At 48.3% G+C, this 17321-nt stretch overlaps 13 non-coding genes across 13 annotated transcripts; all 13 read left to right on the top strand.

Moving 5' to 3' along the window:
• The first annotated feature begins 167 nt into the window (after positions 1-167).
• On the top strand, positions 168-240 carry Trnak-cuu. The gene has a single exon. It is a non-coding gene; the product is annotated as a tRNA-Lys (tRNA).
• Positions 241-561: 321 nt separating this feature from the next.
• On the top strand, positions 562-633 carry Trnat-agu. Its single transcript has one exon. It is a non-coding gene; the product is annotated as a tRNA-Thr (tRNA).
• A 545-nt stretch (positions 634-1178) lies between these two features.
• Trnag-ucc lies at positions 1179-1251 on the top strand. Its single transcript has one exon. It is a non-coding gene; the product is annotated as a tRNA-Gly (tRNA).
• A 438-nt stretch (positions 1252-1689) lies between these two features.
• Trnak-cuu lies at positions 1690-1762 on the top strand. Its single transcript has one exon. It is a non-coding gene; the product is annotated as a tRNA-Lys (tRNA).
• Positions 1763-2083: 321 nt separating this feature from the next.
• On the top strand, positions 2084-2155 carry Trnat-agu. The gene has a single exon. It is a non-coding gene; the product is annotated as a tRNA-Thr (tRNA).
• Positions 2156-2697: 542 nt separating this feature from the next.
• On the top strand, positions 2698-2770 carry Trnar-ucg. The gene has a single exon. It is a non-coding gene; the product is annotated as a tRNA-Arg (tRNA).
• Positions 2771-3208: 438 nt separating this feature from the next.
• Trnak-cuu lies at positions 3209-3281 on the top strand. The gene has a single exon. It is a non-coding gene; the product is annotated as a tRNA-Lys (tRNA).
• A 322-nt stretch (positions 3282-3603) lies between these two features.
• Trnat-agu lies at positions 3604-3675 on the top strand. The gene has a single exon. It is a non-coding gene; the product is annotated as a tRNA-Thr (tRNA).
• Positions 3676-10171: 6496 nt separating this feature from the next.
• Positions 10172-10244, top strand: Trnar-ucg. Its single transcript has one exon. It is a non-coding gene; the product is annotated as a tRNA-Arg (tRNA).
• A 438-nt stretch (positions 10245-10682) lies between these two features.
• On the top strand, positions 10683-10755 carry Trnak-cuu. The gene has a single exon. It is a non-coding gene; the product is annotated as a tRNA-Lys (tRNA).
• Positions 10756-11076: 321 nt separating this feature from the next.
• Positions 11077-11148, top strand: Trnat-agu. The gene has a single exon. It is a non-coding gene; the product is annotated as a tRNA-Thr (tRNA).
• A 542-nt stretch (positions 11149-11690) lies between these two features.
• On the top strand, positions 11691-11763 carry Trnar-ucg. Its single transcript has one exon. It is a non-coding gene; the product is annotated as a tRNA-Arg (tRNA).
• Positions 11764-12180: 417 nt separating this feature from the next.
• On the top strand, positions 12181-12253 carry Trnak-cuu. Its single transcript has one exon. It is a non-coding gene; the product is annotated as a tRNA-Lys (tRNA).
• Positions 12254-17321: the final 5068 nt, after the last annotated feature.

The raw sequence follows: 17321 nt of genomic DNA, 5'->3' as shown, positions 1-17321 counted from the left end.
GCCACGTATCATTTCAAGTAGATTTGATGCCTTTCGGAAAATTTATTTCATTGAATAGGAATTGTAGCTCATTTGTGGCAGCAGGAAATAAGCTGTAGTCAAAAGGATCTTCCATAGATGGTCGCAGGTCGCATAAATACTGTATGGCTCGTGACACGTTGTGTGGAGCCCGGCTAGCTCAGTCGGTAGAGCATGAGACTCTTAATCTCAGGGTCGTGGGTTCGAGCCCCACGCTGGGCGGCGCAAAATTTTGTGTCTACGCGGATGCAACCTGCGCCCCTCTCGTGAGCCTTGCGTAATGAACGTAACGGGTTACGACGATGCCTAGCTTCGTATGAATATCAGAGGAATGGTTTTTGAAGCTGAAAGTAGCTCTGAAATGAAATAAAAGTGTTGTTTTGGAATTTTAGGCGTACATCGATATCGTGTGAGATGTGTAGGAAAGCAGCAGCTGTGCTAACTAAATACAAATAATGGTCGCTAATGCGGTGCGTTTCCAGCTGAAGGGCTCCGATTGACTGGTCCATAAGATTGAAGTACCCGAAATGTGAACTAGGCGGCGCCTCCTTAGCTCAGTGGCAGAGCGCTGGTCTAGTAAACCAGAGGTCGTGAGTTCGATCCTCACAGGAGGCAAAAGAATTTTGTAACAGCCCCTTCTAACGTAGATCTTTCGAAAAAAGCGGTCAAGGATATAAAAAATTATGAATGGGTTCGGTATTTAAGAAATGCTCTCGCAAATGAATAGTGCGAATGGTGCTATTAAAGTAGGCACCAGAAACTGCTGCTTTTGGCAGTCTCCGGGGAATGCCGACGTGGAATACTTAGTTCTTGTGATGTATTTTCTACCCCTGGTAGAGACCCTCGCGGTTGTCGTCGTCGTCGTCGGCGCCGCCGCCGCTTTGGTAATAGAGGCAACTCGCCATTGTATGACATAGGGTGAGGCACCTTCTGCAAGCGACTGAGATGGCAGTAAGCAATTGAAGCTGATTTGCAACCTCTTGTTTGATCAGCGTCACAAGGGCTTGAATGTAACTTGCGATGGGACACAGCAAGAAGTAGCGTCGCCTTTTTAGTACTGAAATTGGAGATGGAGAATTGCGTCAAAGATGGGAAATTCATTCCGGCAAGCGTACAAATGGCGACAATGAGGTGTGTGTGGGGAAGCATATTGCGCCAGTGACCGTGTGGCCTAATGGATAAGGCGTCGGACTTCCGATCCGAAGATTGCAGGTTCGAATCCTATCACGGTCGAGTTTTTCCAGTTCTGCAAAAGATGCATGCTCTTTTACTGAGTTGTTTGAGTACTACAAATCTAGTTGAAAGTTGCTGCTGTCCGCTTCCTGGCTGCAAACCGGCGTCTACCTGAAGCTCAAGCAAGACAAAGGGGTTGTGTAGCGAAATTTTCGGCACAGTGCCGATCAGGAGAGATTTTTGGAACTACTGCATCTGACTCAGGACTCAAGAGCTGCGCCACAGGCGTCTGCGCACAGTCGAGCATGTGTGTTGAATAATGGTGCTGATAGCCACGTATCATTTCAAGAAGATTTGATGCCTTTCGGAAAATTTATTTCATTGAATAGGAATTGTAGCTCATTTGAGGCAGCAGGAAATAAGCTGTAGTCAAAAGGATCTTCATTAGATGGTCGCAGGTCGCATAAATACTGTATGGCTCGTGACGCGTTGTGTGGAGCCCGGCTAGCTCAGTCGGTAGAGCATGAGACTCTTAATCTCAGGGTCGTGGGTTCGAGCCCCACGCTGGGCGGCGCAAAATTTTGTGTCTACGCGGATGCAACCTGCGCCCCTCTCGTGAGCCTTGCGTAATGAACGTAACGGGTTACGACGATGCCTAGCTTCGTATGAATATCAGAGGAATGGTTTTTGAAGCTGAAAGTAGCTCTGAAATGAAATAAAAGTGTTGTTTTGGAATTTTAGGCGTACATCGATATCGTGTGAGATGTGTAGGAAAGCAGCAGCTGTGCTAACTAAATACAAATAATGGTCGCTAATGCGGTGCGTTTCCAGCTGAAGGGCTCCGATTGACTGGTCCATAAGATTGAAGTACCCGAAATGTGAACTAGGCGGCGCCTCCTTAGCTCAGTGGCAGAGCGCTGGTCTAGTAAACCAGAGGTCGTGAGTTCGATCCTCACAGGAGGCAAAAGAATTTTGTAACAGCCCCTTCTAACGTAGATCTTTCGAAAAAAGCGGTCAAGGATATAAAAAATTATGAATGGGTTCGGTATTTAAGAAATGCTCTCGCAAATGAATAGTGCGAATGGTGCTATTAAAGTAGGCACCAGAAACTGCTGCTTTTGGCAGTCTCCGGAGAATGCCGACGTGGAATACTTAGTTCTTGTGATGTATTTTCTACCCCTGGTAGAGACCCTCGCGGTTGTCGTCGTCGTCGGCGCCGCCGCCGCTTTGGTAATAGAGGCAACTCGCCATTGTATGACATAGGGTGAGGCACCTTCTGCAAGCGACTGAGATGGCAGTAAGCAATTGAAGCTGATTTGCAACCTCTTGTTTGATCAGCGTCACAAGGGCTTGAATGTAACTTGCGATGGGACACAGCAAGAAGTAGCGTCGCCTTTTTAGTACTGAAATTGGAGATGGAGAATTGCGTCAAAGATGGGAAATTCATTCCGGCAAGCGTACAAATGGCGACAATGAGGTGTGTGTGGGGAAGCATATTGCGCCAGTGACCGTGTGGCCTAATGGATAAGGCGTCGGACTTCGGATCCGAAGATTGCAGGTTCGAATCCTATCACAGTCGAGTTTTTCCAGTTCTGCAAAAGATGCATGCTGTTTTACTGAGTTGTTTGAGTACTACAAATCTAGTTGAAAGTTGCTGCTGTCCGCTTCCTGGCTGCAAACCGGCGTCTACCTGAAGCTCAAGCAAGACAAAGGGGTTGTGTAGCGAAATTTTCGGCACAGTGCCGATCAGGAGAGATTTTTGGAACTACTGCGTCTGACTCAGGACCCAAGAGCTGCGCCACAGGCGTCTGCGCACAGTCGAGCATGTGTGTTGAATAATGGTGCTGATAGCCACGTATCATTTCAAGTAGATTTGATGCCTTTCGGAAAATTTATTTCATTGAATAGGAATTGTAGCTCATTTGTGGCAGCAGGAAATAAGCTGTAGTCAAAAGGATCTTCCATAGATGGTCGCAGGTCGCATAAATACTGTATGGCTCGTGACACGTTGTGTGGAGCCCGGCTAGCTCAGTCGGTAGAGCATGAGACTCTTAATCTCAGGGTCGTGGGTTCGAGCCCCACGCTGGGCGGCGAAAAAATTTTGTGTCTACGCGGATGCAACCTGCGCCCCTCTCGTGAGCCTTGCGTAATGAACGTAACGGGTTACGACGATGCCTAGCTTCGTATGAATATCAGAGGAATGGTTTTTGAAGCTGAAAGTAGCTCTGAAATGAAATAAAAGTGTTGTTTTGGAATTTTAGGCGTACATCGATATCGTGTGAGATGTGTAGGAAAGCAGCAGCTGTGCTAACTAAATACAAATAATGGTCGCTAATGCGGTGCGTTTCCAGCTGAAGGGCTCCGATTGACTGGTCCATAAGATTGAAGTACCCGAAATGTGCACTAGGCGGCGCCTCCTTAGCTCATTGGCAGAGCGCTGGTCTAGTAAACCAGAGGTCGTGAGTTCGATCCTCACAGGAGGCAAAAGAATTTTGTAACAGCCCCTTCTAACGTAGATCTTTCGAAAAAAGCGGTCAAGGATATAAAAAATTATGAATGGGTTCGGTATTTAAGAAATGCTCTCGCAAATGAATAGTGCGAATGGTGCTATTAAAGTAGGCACCAGAAACTGCTGCTTTTGGCAGTCTCCGGAGAATGCCGACGTGGAATACTTAGTTCTTGTGATGTATTTTCTACCCCTGGTAGAGACCCTCGCGGTTGTCGTCGTCGTCGTCGGCGCCGCCGCCGCTTTGGTAATAGAGGCAACTCGCCATTGTATGACATAGGGTGAGGCACCTTCTGCAAGCGACTGAGATGGCAGTAAGCAATTGAAGCTGATTTGCAACCTCTTGTTTGATCAGCGTCACAAGGGCTTGAATGTAACTTGCGATGGGACACAGCAAGAAGTAGCGTCGCCTTTTTAGTACTGAAATTGGAGATGGAGAATTGCGTCAAAGATGGGAAATTCATTCCGGCAAGCGTACAAATGGCGACAAAATAAAAGTGTTGTTTTGGAATTTTAGGCGTACATCGATATCGTGTGAGATGTGTAGGAAAGCAGCAGCTGTGCTAACTAAATACAAATAATGGTCGCTAATGCGGTGCGTTTCCAGCTGAAGGGCTCCGATTGACTGGTCCATAAGATTGAAGTACCCGAAATGTGAACTAGGCGGCGCCTCCTTAGCCAGTTCCGCTTTAGACGCCGTGCAGTGTGGACGTGCCTAGTCTTCCGCTCCGCCGTAGCGTTACGTATAGTGGACTATCGTTGTTTACGTGTTGTGTTGCAACTTCTGTGAGTGTTTCTCCGTCGTTGTTTCGTACCTTGTGTTACTTTCTGTCCTTATTTCAGTGTGTTGTGTGTAGCGGTTTCGACCGCCTATTTTGAAAATGTCGTCCCAGGTTATTCCTCGTCAGGCTACAGTTAGTTTTACTTTCGACAAGTCAACCCGCAATGTGCAACCTAGTTCCCTTGAGATTCATGATTGGTTGGTAGATACCTTTGGTGTTCATTCGGATCAGGTGCACACTGCTTATTTTGATACCGAACTGTATGTTTTCTTTGTTAAGTTCATGGACCCACTTCAGGTTGATAAAATTCTTTCTAAATATGGTCATCAAGTTCTCTTTCGGCATCGGGATGATTCTGTAAGTACCGTTCTGCTTTCCAATGCTTCCATCACGTATACCAATGTTCGTGTTTACAACCTTCCACCGGAGGTGGATAATGTCTATCTTAAGGAGGGTCTACAAAAGTACGGTGATGTAAAGAGCATTCGCCTTGAACGCTGGTCAAGCCAACATCGCCTGCAATGTTACAGTGGTATTCGTTCAGTCGAAATGCACATTAAGCAGAATATTCCATCTCACCTGCAGATCGGTGGATATCGTGTCCATGTAACATATAGTGGTCAGGTTGGCACCTGTTTTTTGTGCAATGAAAGTGGTCACGTGCGTACTGACTGTCCGCGGAGGGTTTTTGTTTTAAAAAATTCTCTCGAACAGCGTCGCAAGTTAACGGTCGCTGACCTCGTTGCAGGTGGTTCTGCTCTTGGTGTAGCACAGTCCAGTGGTAGTAGCGCCCCGCCACAGGTTTTGCGCACCCCTGACACAGAATTTCCTCCTTTGCGTGCTAAATCTGATGTTGTTCCGTCTGTCCCTCAGGTGGGTGTGCCACTTTTGAATAATAAGAGGCGTCGCCCACACGATGGAAATAGTACGGATGAGGATCTCCCTGAGATGCCCCAGTCCGAGCGACCGGCATCCTCCGAGCCACTGTGTACTGTAGCTGCTCCCTGCCCTCCTGAGGTAGCGGTTCCGGTGGCGGCTGCTGGCCCCCCTCCGGCCTCCGACGCAGCTTCTCTCGAGTCGGGTCGTCGGTCGGGCCTGTTGGCGCCGTCTTCCAAACCGACTTCGATGTCACAACAAGTGGAGCCGCGACAACTTCCTGCTTCGCTGCCCCATACCTCTGCCAGCGGAGCTGCTCCGCTTCCTTCCAACTCTGCGGCCTCGGACCTTCCTGCTCACGTTTCGCCTCCGTGCAGTCCATGTTTGCCGGAAGCTAGTGCAGGTGTTGACCATTCCGTTTCGTCGGATGTTTCCGCCGCGACCCCGGATCCCGCATGTGGACCGGCGCGGGTGGTGTCGGATACAGAACTTGACCCTTTTACGTCACCGGCGGCTGAAGCTTCCTTGCCCGTCAGCCGACGCAAGTTACGCGTTCAGCCGAACGTTAATGCTGTTCGTAAAAAACCGAAACGTAAGGGATCCGCGGAACGGGGTAGCAGTCCCCCTCCCTCGGATGCCTCCGTCACCCCTGGTATGGACTGTGACGCTGGTGCGTCGGTGTAGGTGATTTGTTTTCTCGCTTTTCTGTCTATGGTTCAAGCATACACCTTTCTTACCTTAAATGTTAACCGTATTGAGTCCGACGTTCGCATTGCCTCTTTGCGGCAGTTTATTTACGACGCCTGTGCGGACGTAGTGTTTTTGCAGGAAGTGTTGTTTTCTGATCTCTCTCTACCTGGATTTCAAACTGCTTTTAATGTCGCGCCGGAATATTCAACAGGAACTGCTCTTTTCTTTCGAGAGGGCATTCCTATTACTGACATTGAATTCCTTGACTCTGGCCGTGGGATTGGTTGTCGTCTTTTTGATCTCCGCCTCGTTGTTTTGTATGCCCCCTCTGGTTCGGGTCACACTGTGGCTCGATCGCGCTTTTATAAAGAAGAGCTTATTTATCTTTTGCGCCAGAGTCCTCGGAGTCTCCTGCTCGGAGGCGATTTTAATTGTGTTTTACGCCCTGCAGACCAGTCCCCCAATTTTAATTATTGCCGTGATTTACATGACTTAGTTCGTACGATGCATCTGCGTGATGTTTGGGAACACAAATATCCAACCCTGGTGAAATATACGTTTTTTACCGGGTCCTCATGCAGTAGACTCGACAGATTCTATTTATCTGATTTTTTATGTGATAAAATTCTTTCTGTCGATGTTATTCCTACTAGTTTTTCTGACCATTGTGCTTTTACTGCAACTGTAAATCTTAGTCACCAACCTGCAAAACTTTATCGTTCCCAGTGGATGTTAAATGTTTCCCACCTTGCCGACAGTGCTATGGATGATGTTATAAGTGGCGTGTGGGAGCGATGTCTTCGCTCTGTCCCGCGATATCCCTCCTTGCTGGTTTGGTGGACTGCGTTTGCCAAGCCCAAGATTCGTCAGACTTTGATTTTTTACTGTGCTGCAAGGGCGCGTGATTTTAAGAACACGTATGAATATTACTACTCTGTCCTGCGTGAACTATATGACGCGGCGGGTACCTCTCCTCTGCGGATCCATGATGTTCGTCGTATTAAAGCCAAGCTCTTGAGCCTTAAACGACGACAGATGGATGGTCTGCGAGTCAAGTCGAAACCTCACTCTCTTGTTGAAGGTGAACTGACATCCTTGTACCACCTGCTACGGCATCAGACTCGTCGTCGTCGCTCCTTCATCTCTTCTCTTACGGTGGATGATGGACGACAGCTTATTGCACAGGAGGAAATGGTTCGTGCTCTTCATCAGTATTATACTAGTCTATATTCTGCCGATGATTCTGGTGAGTCTCTTTCGGATGATGTCCTTGGGGATCTAACTGCGACGATCGCGCCTGACGCGAACGGCGAATTTCTCCGGGAGTTCCAGGTAGATGATGTTTTCGATTTTATTGCTCGCTCTCCGTCCAGTAAATCGCCGGGTCCAGACGGCCTGCCTAAAGAATTTTATCTCCGTTTTTGGCCTCTTTTGGGTGGCATTTTTACGCAGATTTTAAATGAGATTGTCAGGGGGGTGGATGTGCCTGCCGATTTTAAAGTAGGGAAAATTGTTTTAATTCCGAAGTCCTCTGGTCGTTTATCTGCTGCCAATCTTCGTCCGCTCACATTGCTGAACTTTGACTACAAGACAGCTGCTAGAGCGCTCAATAGCCGGTTGTCTTCTCTGCTTCGGGGTGTGATTGGTGCACATCAATGTTGTTTTCATGATAGATCTATTCTGACACCAGTAGCCGAATATCGGGATGTTGTCTCGGTTGCGGCGGTTACAAACGTACATTGTGCCTTTGCCTTCCTTGATTTTTACAAGGCTTTTGATCACGTCAGTCATGTGTTTTTAGATCATGTTTTAGGTACAATAGGTTTTAACGCTTCATCACGTGGTGTTCTTGGCAATTTGTATAGGGGAATAACAGCTCGGGTGTCAGTCAATGGGCAGCTGACGCCGCCCATTGCTATCCGCCGCGGAGTGCCTCAGGGTAGTCCGCTCTCTATGTCTTTATTCGTATTGTCCCTGGAACCGCTGCTTCGGACTATTGCTCTCAAGCTTCAGGGTATGTCCCTCTCTGGTGGGAAGCTCTCTGTTAAGGCATATGCGGATGATGTCGTTGTTCTCCTCCGTCAACGTGATGATATCCGGTTGTTGAAAGGGGCAGTTGATGCATACTGTCGTGTCTCTGGAGCGCGTCTCAATCAGGGTAAATGTAAGTTCCTTGACATTCGAGGATTTCGCGATGCTGATGTCCCTTGGGCCACTTTTGTCGATCGCCATACGTCCTTGGGGATTATCATTGATCGGTGTCCTCTAAAAATGGCGGCTCTCAATTGGAAATCTGTCACCGAGAAGATACAGGGGGCTCTGATGGTCCATGAGCAGCGCTCTGCTACCATTTTGCAAAAAGTCAGAATTTTAGACACTTACGTTCTATGTAAAGCTTATTATGTTGCTCAGCTGTTCCCACTTCCCCTGATGGTGGCGAAAAGGTTGCGCCAATTGTCTAGCAGGTTTATATGGAAGGGCCATCTATTCAAGTTACGTTACGAGGTTATGACGAAACCGCGTATCTCCGGAGGCTTGGGCCTCTCTGACATTACTCGCAAGGCGTCTGCTTTGTACGTCCGCCGAACGACTCTAATTGTTACGCAAGAAGAGACTTCAATTACATCCAGGCTTTTTACTGTTGTGCGTCCGGCGAGCCTTGCTCCACCTGTCGATGTCGGACGCCTAAATATTAAGCTGAAACACATTCGGGAGTTTTACATTGCGGTGAGTTACCTCGGTGACGTCTTCTTGCGGCGACCGGTGCCAACGACCAAGGGCTTGATTGCCCGCTGGGAGGGGCTGGCCGGTCCCAATCCAATAGAACTGGCGTCTCCATCTGTGTCCTGGAGGAACGTCTGGAAGAATGTTAGTCTGCCGATACACTCTATGGCCGTGGCGTCCACGTGGTATAGGGTAATAAATAATTTGGTTCCCACCAATGTACGACTGCACCGTATTGGACTTTCTGACACGGACACCTGTACTCGGTGTGGTCTCCTGGATACCCTTGAACATCGATTCACCTGCTGCGGGCACCTTGCTAATTGGCGTTGGCTCAGGAAACAACTTGCTTTTGTCACTAGGTCTGCTGAAGCCGCTTATACTATTGACATCATCGTCCGGCCCGATTCTTCCTTTTTTCCGCGGACGAAGCTCCATACCGTCATGTGGTTGATTGGCCATTTCGTACATTTTGTCAACAGTTGTCATGAAGAGGATGGACACCTAGCGTTTCGGCAGTACATGCTTACTGCTTACTGGCAGCGCTTGCGATTGCCAGGCCTCCGAGATGATTTTGCCAATATGCTTAGCCTGACATTTGAAAGAGAGGGTGTTGGCTAAGGTCACCTGTGTGAGCCATTTTCTTTTATACTGTTTCTGAATTTGCCGCCTTGGTGTATGTTTCTTCTCTACATCCAGGACTGAAGTTTTCGTGGACCATAAAAAAAAAAAAAAAAAAAAAAAAAGATGGATAGAGCGTCTGCCATGTAAGCAGGAGATCAAAAAAAAAAAAAAAAAAAAAGTGGCAGAGCGCTGGTCTAGTAAACCAGAGGTCGTGAGTTCGATCCTCACAGGAGGCAAAAGAATTTTGTAACAGCCCCTTCTAACGTAGATCTTTCGAAAAAAGCGGTCAAGGATATAAAAAATTATGAATGGGTTCGGTATTTAAGAAATGCTCTCGCAAATGAATAGTGCGAATGGTGCTATTAAAGTAGGCACCAGAAACTGCTGCTTTTGGCAGTCTCCGGAGAATGCCGACGTGGAATACTTAGTTCTTGTGATGTATTTTCTACCCCTGGTAGAGACCCTCGCGGTTGTCGTCGTCGTCGGCGCCGCCGCCGCTTTGGTAATAGAGGCAACTCGCCATTGTATGACATAGGGTGAGGCACCTTCTGCAAGCGACTGAGATGGCAGTAAGCAATTGAAGCTGATTTGCAACCTCTTGTTTGATCAGCGTCACAAGGGCTTGAATGTAACTTGCGATGGGACACAGCAAGAAGTAGCGTCGCCTTTTTAGTACTGAAATTGGAGATGGAGAATTGCGTCAAAGATGGGAAATTCATTCCGGCAAGCGTACAAATGGCGACAATGAGGTGTGTGTGGGGAAGCATATTGCGCCAGTGACCGTGTGGCCTAATGGATAAGGCGTCGGACTTCGGATCCGAAGATTGCAGGTTCGAATCCTATCACGGTCGAGTTTTTCCAGTTCTGCAAAAGATGCATGCTGTTTTACTGAGTTGTTTGAGTACTACAAATCTAGTTGAAAGTTGCTGCTGTCCGCTTCCTGGCTGCAAACCGGCGTCTACCTGAAGCTCAAGCAAGACAAAGGGGTTGTGTAGCGAAATTTTCGGCACAGTGCCGATCAGGAGAGATTTTTGGAACTACTGCGTCTGACTCAGGACCCAAGAGCTGCGCCACAGGCGTCTGCGCACAGTCGAGCATGTGTGTTGAATAATGGTGCTGATAGCCACGTATCATTTCAAGTAGATTTGATGCCTTTCGGAAAATTTATTTCATTGAATAGGAATTGTAGCTCATTTGTGGCAGCAGGAAATAAGCTGTAGTCAAAAGGATCTTCCATAGATGGTCGCAGGTCGCATAAATACTGTATGGCTCGTGACGCGTTGTGTGGAGCCCGGCTAGCTCAGTCGGTAGAGCATGAGACTCTTAATCTCAGGGTCGTGGGTTCGAGCCCCACGCTGGGCGGCGCAAAATTTTGTGTCTACGCGGATGCAACCTGCGCCCCTCTCGTGAGCCTTGCGTAATGAACGTAACGGGTTACGACGATGCCTAGCTTCGTATGAATATCAGAGGAATGGTTTTTGAAGCTGAAAGTAGCTCTGAAATGAAATAAAAGTGTTGTTTTGGAATTTTAGGCGTACATCGATATCGTGTGAGATGTGTAGGAAAGCAGCAGCTGTGCTAACTAAATACAAATAATGGTCGCTAATGCGGTGCGTTTCCAGCTGAAGGGCTCCGATTGACTGGTCCATAAGATTGAAGTACCCGAAATGTGAACTAGGCGGCGCCTCCTTAGCTCAGTGGCAGAGCGCTGGTCTAGTAAACCAGAGGTCGTGAGTTCGATCCTCACAGGAGGCAAAAGAATTTTGTAACAGCCCCTTCTAACGTAGATCTTTCGAAAAAAGCGGTCAAGGATATAAAAAATTATGAATGGGTTCGGTATTTAAGAAATGCTCTCGCAAATGAATAGTGCGAATGGTGCTATTAAAGTAGGCACCAGAAACTGCTGCTTTTGGCAGTCTCCGGAGAATGCCGACGTGGAATACTTAGTTCTTGTGATGTATTTTCTACCCCTGGTAGAGACCCTCGCGGTTGTCGTCGTCGTCGGCGCCGCCGCCGCTTTGGTAATAGAGGCAACTCGCCATTGTATGACATAGGGTGAGGCACCTTCTGCAAGCGACTGAGATGGCAGTAAGCAATTGAAGCTGATTTGCAACCTCTTGTTTGATCAGCGTCACAAGGGCTTGAATGTAACTTGCGATGGGACACAGCAAGAAGTAGCGTCGCCTTTTTAGTACTGAAATTGGAGATGGAGAATTGCGTCAAAGATGGGAAATTCATTCCGGCAAGCGTACAAATGGCGACAATGAGGTGTGTGTGGGGAAGCATATTGCGCCAGTGACCGTGTGGCCTAATGGATAAGGCGTCGGACTTCGGATCCGAAGATTGCAGGTTCGAATCCTATCACGGTCGAGTTTTTCCAGTTCTGCAAAAGATGCATGCTGTTTTACTGAGTTGTTTGAGTACTACAAATCTAGTTGAAAGTTGCTGCTGTCCGCTTCCTGGCTGCAAACCGGCGTCTACCTGAAGCTCAAGCAAGACAAAGGGGTTGTGTAGCGAAATTTTCGGCACAGTGCCGATCAGGAGAGATTTTTGGAACTACTGCGTCTGACTCAGGACCCAAGAGCTGCGCCACAGGCGTCTGCGCACAGTCGAGCATGTGTGTTGAATAATGGTGCTGATAGCCACGTATCATTTCAAGTAGATTTGATGCCTTTCGGAAAATTTATTTCATTTGTGGCAGCAGGAAATAAGCTGTAGTCAAAAGGATCTTCCATAGATGGTCGCAGGTCGCATAAATACTGTATGGCTCGTGACGCGTTGTGTGGAGCCCGGCTAGCTCAGTCGGTAGAGCATGAGACTCTTAATCTCAGGGTCGTGGGTTCGAGCCCCACGCTGGGCGGCGCAAAATTTTGTGTCTACGCGGATGCAACCTGCGCCCCTCTCGTGAGCCTTGCGTAATGAACGTAACGGGTTACGACGATGCCTAGCTTCGTATGAATATCAGAGGAATGGTTTTTGAAGCTGAAAGTAGCTCTGAAATGAAATAAAAGTGTTGTTTTGGAATTTTAGGCGTACATCGATATCGTGTGAGATGTGTAGGAAAGCAGCAGCTGTGCTAACTAAATACAAATAATGGTCGCTAATGCGGTGCGTTTCCAGCTGAAGGGCTCCGATTGACTGGTCCATAAGATTGAAGTACCCGAAATGTGAACTAGGCGGCGCCTCCTTAGCCAGTTCCGCTTTAGACGCCGTGCAGTGTGGACGTGCCTAGTCTTCCGCTCCGCCGTAGCGTTACGTATAGTGGACTATCGTTGTTTACGTGTTGTGTTGCAACTTCTGTGAGTGTTTCTCCGTCGTTGTTTCGTACCTTGTGTTACTTTCTGTCCTTATTTCAGTGTGTTGTGTGTAGCGGTTTCGACCGCCTATTTTGAAAATGTCGTCCCAGGTTATTCCTCGTCAGGCTACAGTTAGTTTTACTTTCGACAAGTCAACCCGCAATGTGCAACCTAGTTCCCTTGAGATTCATGATTGGTTGGTAGATACCTTTGGTGTTCATTCGGATCAGGTGCACACTGCTTATTTTGATACCGAACTGTATGTTTTCTTTGTTAAGTTCATGGACCCACTTCAGGTTGATAAAATTCTTTCTAAATATGGTCATCAAGTTCTCTTTCGGCATCGGGATGATTCTGTAAGTACCGTTCTGCTTTCCAATGCTTCCATCACGTATACCAATGTTCGTGTTTACAACCTTCCACCGGAGGTGGATAATGTCTATCTTAAGGAGGGTCTACAAAAGTACGGTGATGTAAAGAGCATTCGCCTTGAACGCTGGTCAAGCCAACATCGCCTGCAATGTTACAGTGGTATTCGTTCAGTCGAAATGCACATTAAGCAGAATATTCCATCTCACCTGCAGATCGGTGGATATCGTGTCCATGTAACATATAGTGGTCAGGTTGGCACCTGTTTTTTGTGCAATGAAAGTGGTCACGTGCGTACTGACTGTCCGCGGAGGGTTTTTGTTTTAAAAAATTCTCTCGAACAGCGTCGCAAGTTAACGGTCGCTGACCTCGTTGCAGGTGGTTCTGCTCTTGGTGTAGCACAGTCCAGTGGTAGTAGCGCCCCGCCACAGGTTTTGCGCACCCCTGACACAGAATTTCCTCCTTTGCGTGCTAAATCTGATGTTGTTCCGTCTGTCCCTCAGGTGGGTGTGCCACTTTTGAATAATAAGAGGCGTCGCCCACACGATGGAAATAGTACGGATGAGGATCTCCCTGAGATGCCCCAGTCCGAGCGACCGGCATCCTCCGAGCCACTGTGTACTGTAGCTGCTCCCTGCCCTCCTGAGGTAGCGGTTCCGGTGGCGGCTGCTGGCCCCCCTCCGGCCTCCGACGCAGCTTCTCTCGAGTCGGGTCGTCGGTCGGGCCTGTTGGCGCCGTCTTCCAAACCGACTTCGATGTCACAACAAGTGGAGCCGCGACAACTTCCTGCTTCGCTGCCCCATACCTCTGCCAGCGGAGCTGCTCCGCTTCCTTCCAACTCTGCGGCCTCGGACCTTCCTGCTCACGTTTCGCCTCCGTGCAGTCCATGTTTGCCGGAAGCTAGTGCAGGTGTTGACCATTCCGTTTCGTCGGATGTTTCCGCCGCGACCCCGGATCCCGCATGTGGACCGGCGCGGGTGGTGTCGGATACAGAACTTGACCCTTTTACGTCACCGGCGGCTGAAGCTTCCTTGCCCGTCAGCCGACGCAAGTTACGCGTTCAGCCGAACGTTAATGCTGTTCGTAAAAAACCGAAACGTAAGGGATCCGCGGAACGGGGTAGCAGTCCCCCTCCCTCGGATGCCTCCGTCACCCCTGGTATGGACTGTGACGCTGGTGCGTCGGTGTAGGTGATTTGTTTTCTCGCTTTTCTGTCTATGGTTCAAGCATACACCTTTCTTACCTTAAATGTTAACCGTATTGAGTCCGACGTTCGCATTGCCTCTTTGCGGCAGTTTATTTACGACGCCTGTGCGGACGTAGTGTTTTTGCAGGAAGTGTTGTTTTCTGATCTCTCTCTACCTGGATTTCAAACTGCTTTTAATGTCGCGCCGGAATATTCAACAGGAACTGCTCTTTTCTTTCGAGAGGGCATTCCTATTACTGACATTGAATTCCTTGACTCTGGCCGTGGGATTGGTTGTCGTCTTTTTGATCTCCGCCTCGTTGTTTTGTATGCCCCCTCTGGTTCGGGTCACACTGTGGCTCGATCGCGCTTTTATAAAGAAGAGCTTATTTATCTTTTGCGCCAGAGTCCTCGGAGTCTCCTGCTCGGAGGCGATTTTAATTGTGTTTTACGCCCTGCAGACCAGTCCCCCAATTTTAATTATTGCCGTGATTTACATGACTTAGTTCGTACGATGCATCTGCGTGATGTTTGGGAACACAAATATCCAACCCTGGTGAAATATACGTTTTTTACCGGGTCCTCATGCAGTAGACTCGACAGATTCTATTTATCTGATTTTTTATGTGATAAAATTCTTTCTGTCGATGTTATTCCTACTAGTTTTTCTGACCATTGTGCTTTTACTGCAACTGTAAATCTTAGTCACCAACCTGCAAAACTTTATCGTTCCCAGTGGATGTTAAATGTTTCCCACCTTGCCGACAGTGCTATGGATGATGTTATAAGTGGCGTGTGGGAGCGATGTCTTCGCTCTGTCCCGCGATACCCCTCCTTGCTGGTTTGGTGGACTGCGTTTGCCAAGCCCAAGATTCGTCAGACTTTGATTTTTTACTGTGCTGCAAGGGCGCGTGATTTTAAGAACACGTATGAATATTACTACTCTGTCCTGCGTGAACTATATGACGCGGCGGGTACCTCTCCTCTGCGGATCCATGATGTTCGTCGTATTAAAGCCAAGCTCTTGAGCCTTAAACGACGACAGATGGATGGTCTGCGAGTCAAGTCGAAACCTCACTCTCTTGTTGAAGGTGAACTGACATCCTTGTACCACCTGCTACGGCATCAGACTCGTCGTCGTCGCTCCTTCATCTCTTCTCTTACGGTGGATGATGGACGACAGCTTATTGCACAGGAGGAAATGGTTCGTGCTCTTCATCAGTATTATACTAGTCTATATTCTGCCGATGATTCTGGTGAGTCTCTTTCGGATGATGTCCTTGGGGATCTAACTGCGACGATCGCGCCTGACGCGAACGGCGAATTTCTCCGGGAGTTCCAGGTAGATGATGTTTTCGATTTTATTGCTCGCTCTCCGTCCAGTAAATCGCCGGGTCCAGACGGCCTGCCTAAAGAATTTTATCTCCGTTTTTGGCCTCTTTTGGGTGGCATTTTTACGCAGATTTTAAATGAGATTGTCAGGGGGGTGGATGTGCCTGCCGATTTTAAAGTAGGGAAAATTGTTTTAATTCCGAAGTCCTCTGGTCGTTTATCTGCTGCCAATCTTCGTCCGCTCACATTGCTGAACTTTGACTACAAGACAGCTGCTAGAGCGCTCAATAGCCGGTTGTCTTCTCTGCTTCGGGGTGTGATTGGTGCACATCAATGTTGTTTTCATGATAGATCTATTCTGACACCAGTAGCCGAATATCGGGATGTTGTCTCGGTTGCGGCGGTTACAAACGTACATTGTGCCTTTGCCTTCCTTGATTTTTACAAGGCTTTTGATCACGTCAGTCATGTGTTTTTAGATCATGTTTTAGGTACAATAGGTTTTAACGCTTCATCACGTGGTGTTCTTGGCAATTTGTATAGGGGAATAACAGCTCGGGTGTCAGTCAATGGGCAGCTGACGCCGCCCATTGCTATCCGCCGCGGAGTGCCTCAGGGTAGTCCGCTCTCTATGTCTTTATTCGTATTGTCCCTGGAACCGCTGCTTCGGACTATTGCTCTCAAGCTTCAGGGTATGTCCCTCTCTGGTGGGAAGCTCTCTGTTAAGGCATATGCGGATGATGTCGTTGTTCTCCTCCGTCAACGTGATGATATCCGGTTGTTGAAAGGGGCAGTTGATGCATACTGTCGTGTCTCTGGAGCGCGTCTCAATCAGGGTAAATGTAAGTTCCTTGACATTCGAGGATTTCGCGATGCTGATGTCCCTTGGGCCACTTTTGTCGATCGCCATACGTCCTTGGGGATTATCATTGATCGGTGTCCTCTAAAAATGGCGGCTCTCAATTGGAAATCTGTCACCGAGAAGATACAGGGGGCTCTGATGGTCCATGAGCAGCGCTCTGCTACCATTTTGCAAAAAGTCAGAATTTTAGACACTTACGTTCTATGTAAAGCTTATTATGTTGCTCAGCTGTTCCCACTTCCCCTGATGGTGGCGAAAAGGTTGCGCCAATTGTCTAGCAGGTTTATATGGAAGGGCCATCTATTCAAGTTACGTTACGAGGTTATGACGAAACCGCGTATCTCCGGAGGCTTGGGCCTCTCTGACATTACTCGCAAGGCGTCTGCTTTGTACGTCCGCCGAACGACTCTAATTGTTACGCAAGAAGAGACTTCAATTACATCCAGGCTTTTTACTGTTGTGCGTCCGGCGAGCCTTGCTCCACCTGTCGATGTCGGACGCCTAAATATTAAGCTGAAACACATTCGGGAGTTTTACATTGCGGTGAGTTACCTCGGTGACGTCTTCTTGCGGCGACCGGTGCCAACGACCAAGGGCTTGATTGCCCGCTGGGAGGGGCTGGCCGGTCCCAATCCAATAGAACTGGCGTCTCCATCTGTGTCCTGGAGGAACGTCTGGAAGAATGTTAGTCTGCCGATACACTCTATGGCCGTGGCGTCCACGTGGTATAGGGTAATAAATAATTTGGTTCCCACCAATGTACGACTGCACCGTATTGGACTTTCTGACACGGACACCTGTACTCGGTGTGGTCTCCTGGATACCCTTGAACATCGATTCACCTGCTGCGGGCACCTTGCCAATTGGCGTTGGCTCAGGAAAC

The sequence above is a fragment of the Schistocerca piceifrons genome, unplaced genomic scaffold, assembly GCF_021461385.2.
Source record: "Schistocerca piceifrons isolate TAMUIC-IGC-003096 unplaced genomic scaffold, iqSchPice1.1 HiC_scaffold_1772, whole genome shotgun sequence".
Taxonomy (NCBI): domain Eukaryota; kingdom Metazoa; phylum Arthropoda; class Insecta; order Orthoptera; family Acrididae; genus Schistocerca; species Schistocerca piceifrons.
Note: the sequence above shows the minus strand (reverse complement) of the source record. Positions and strands in the feature narration are given on the sequence as shown.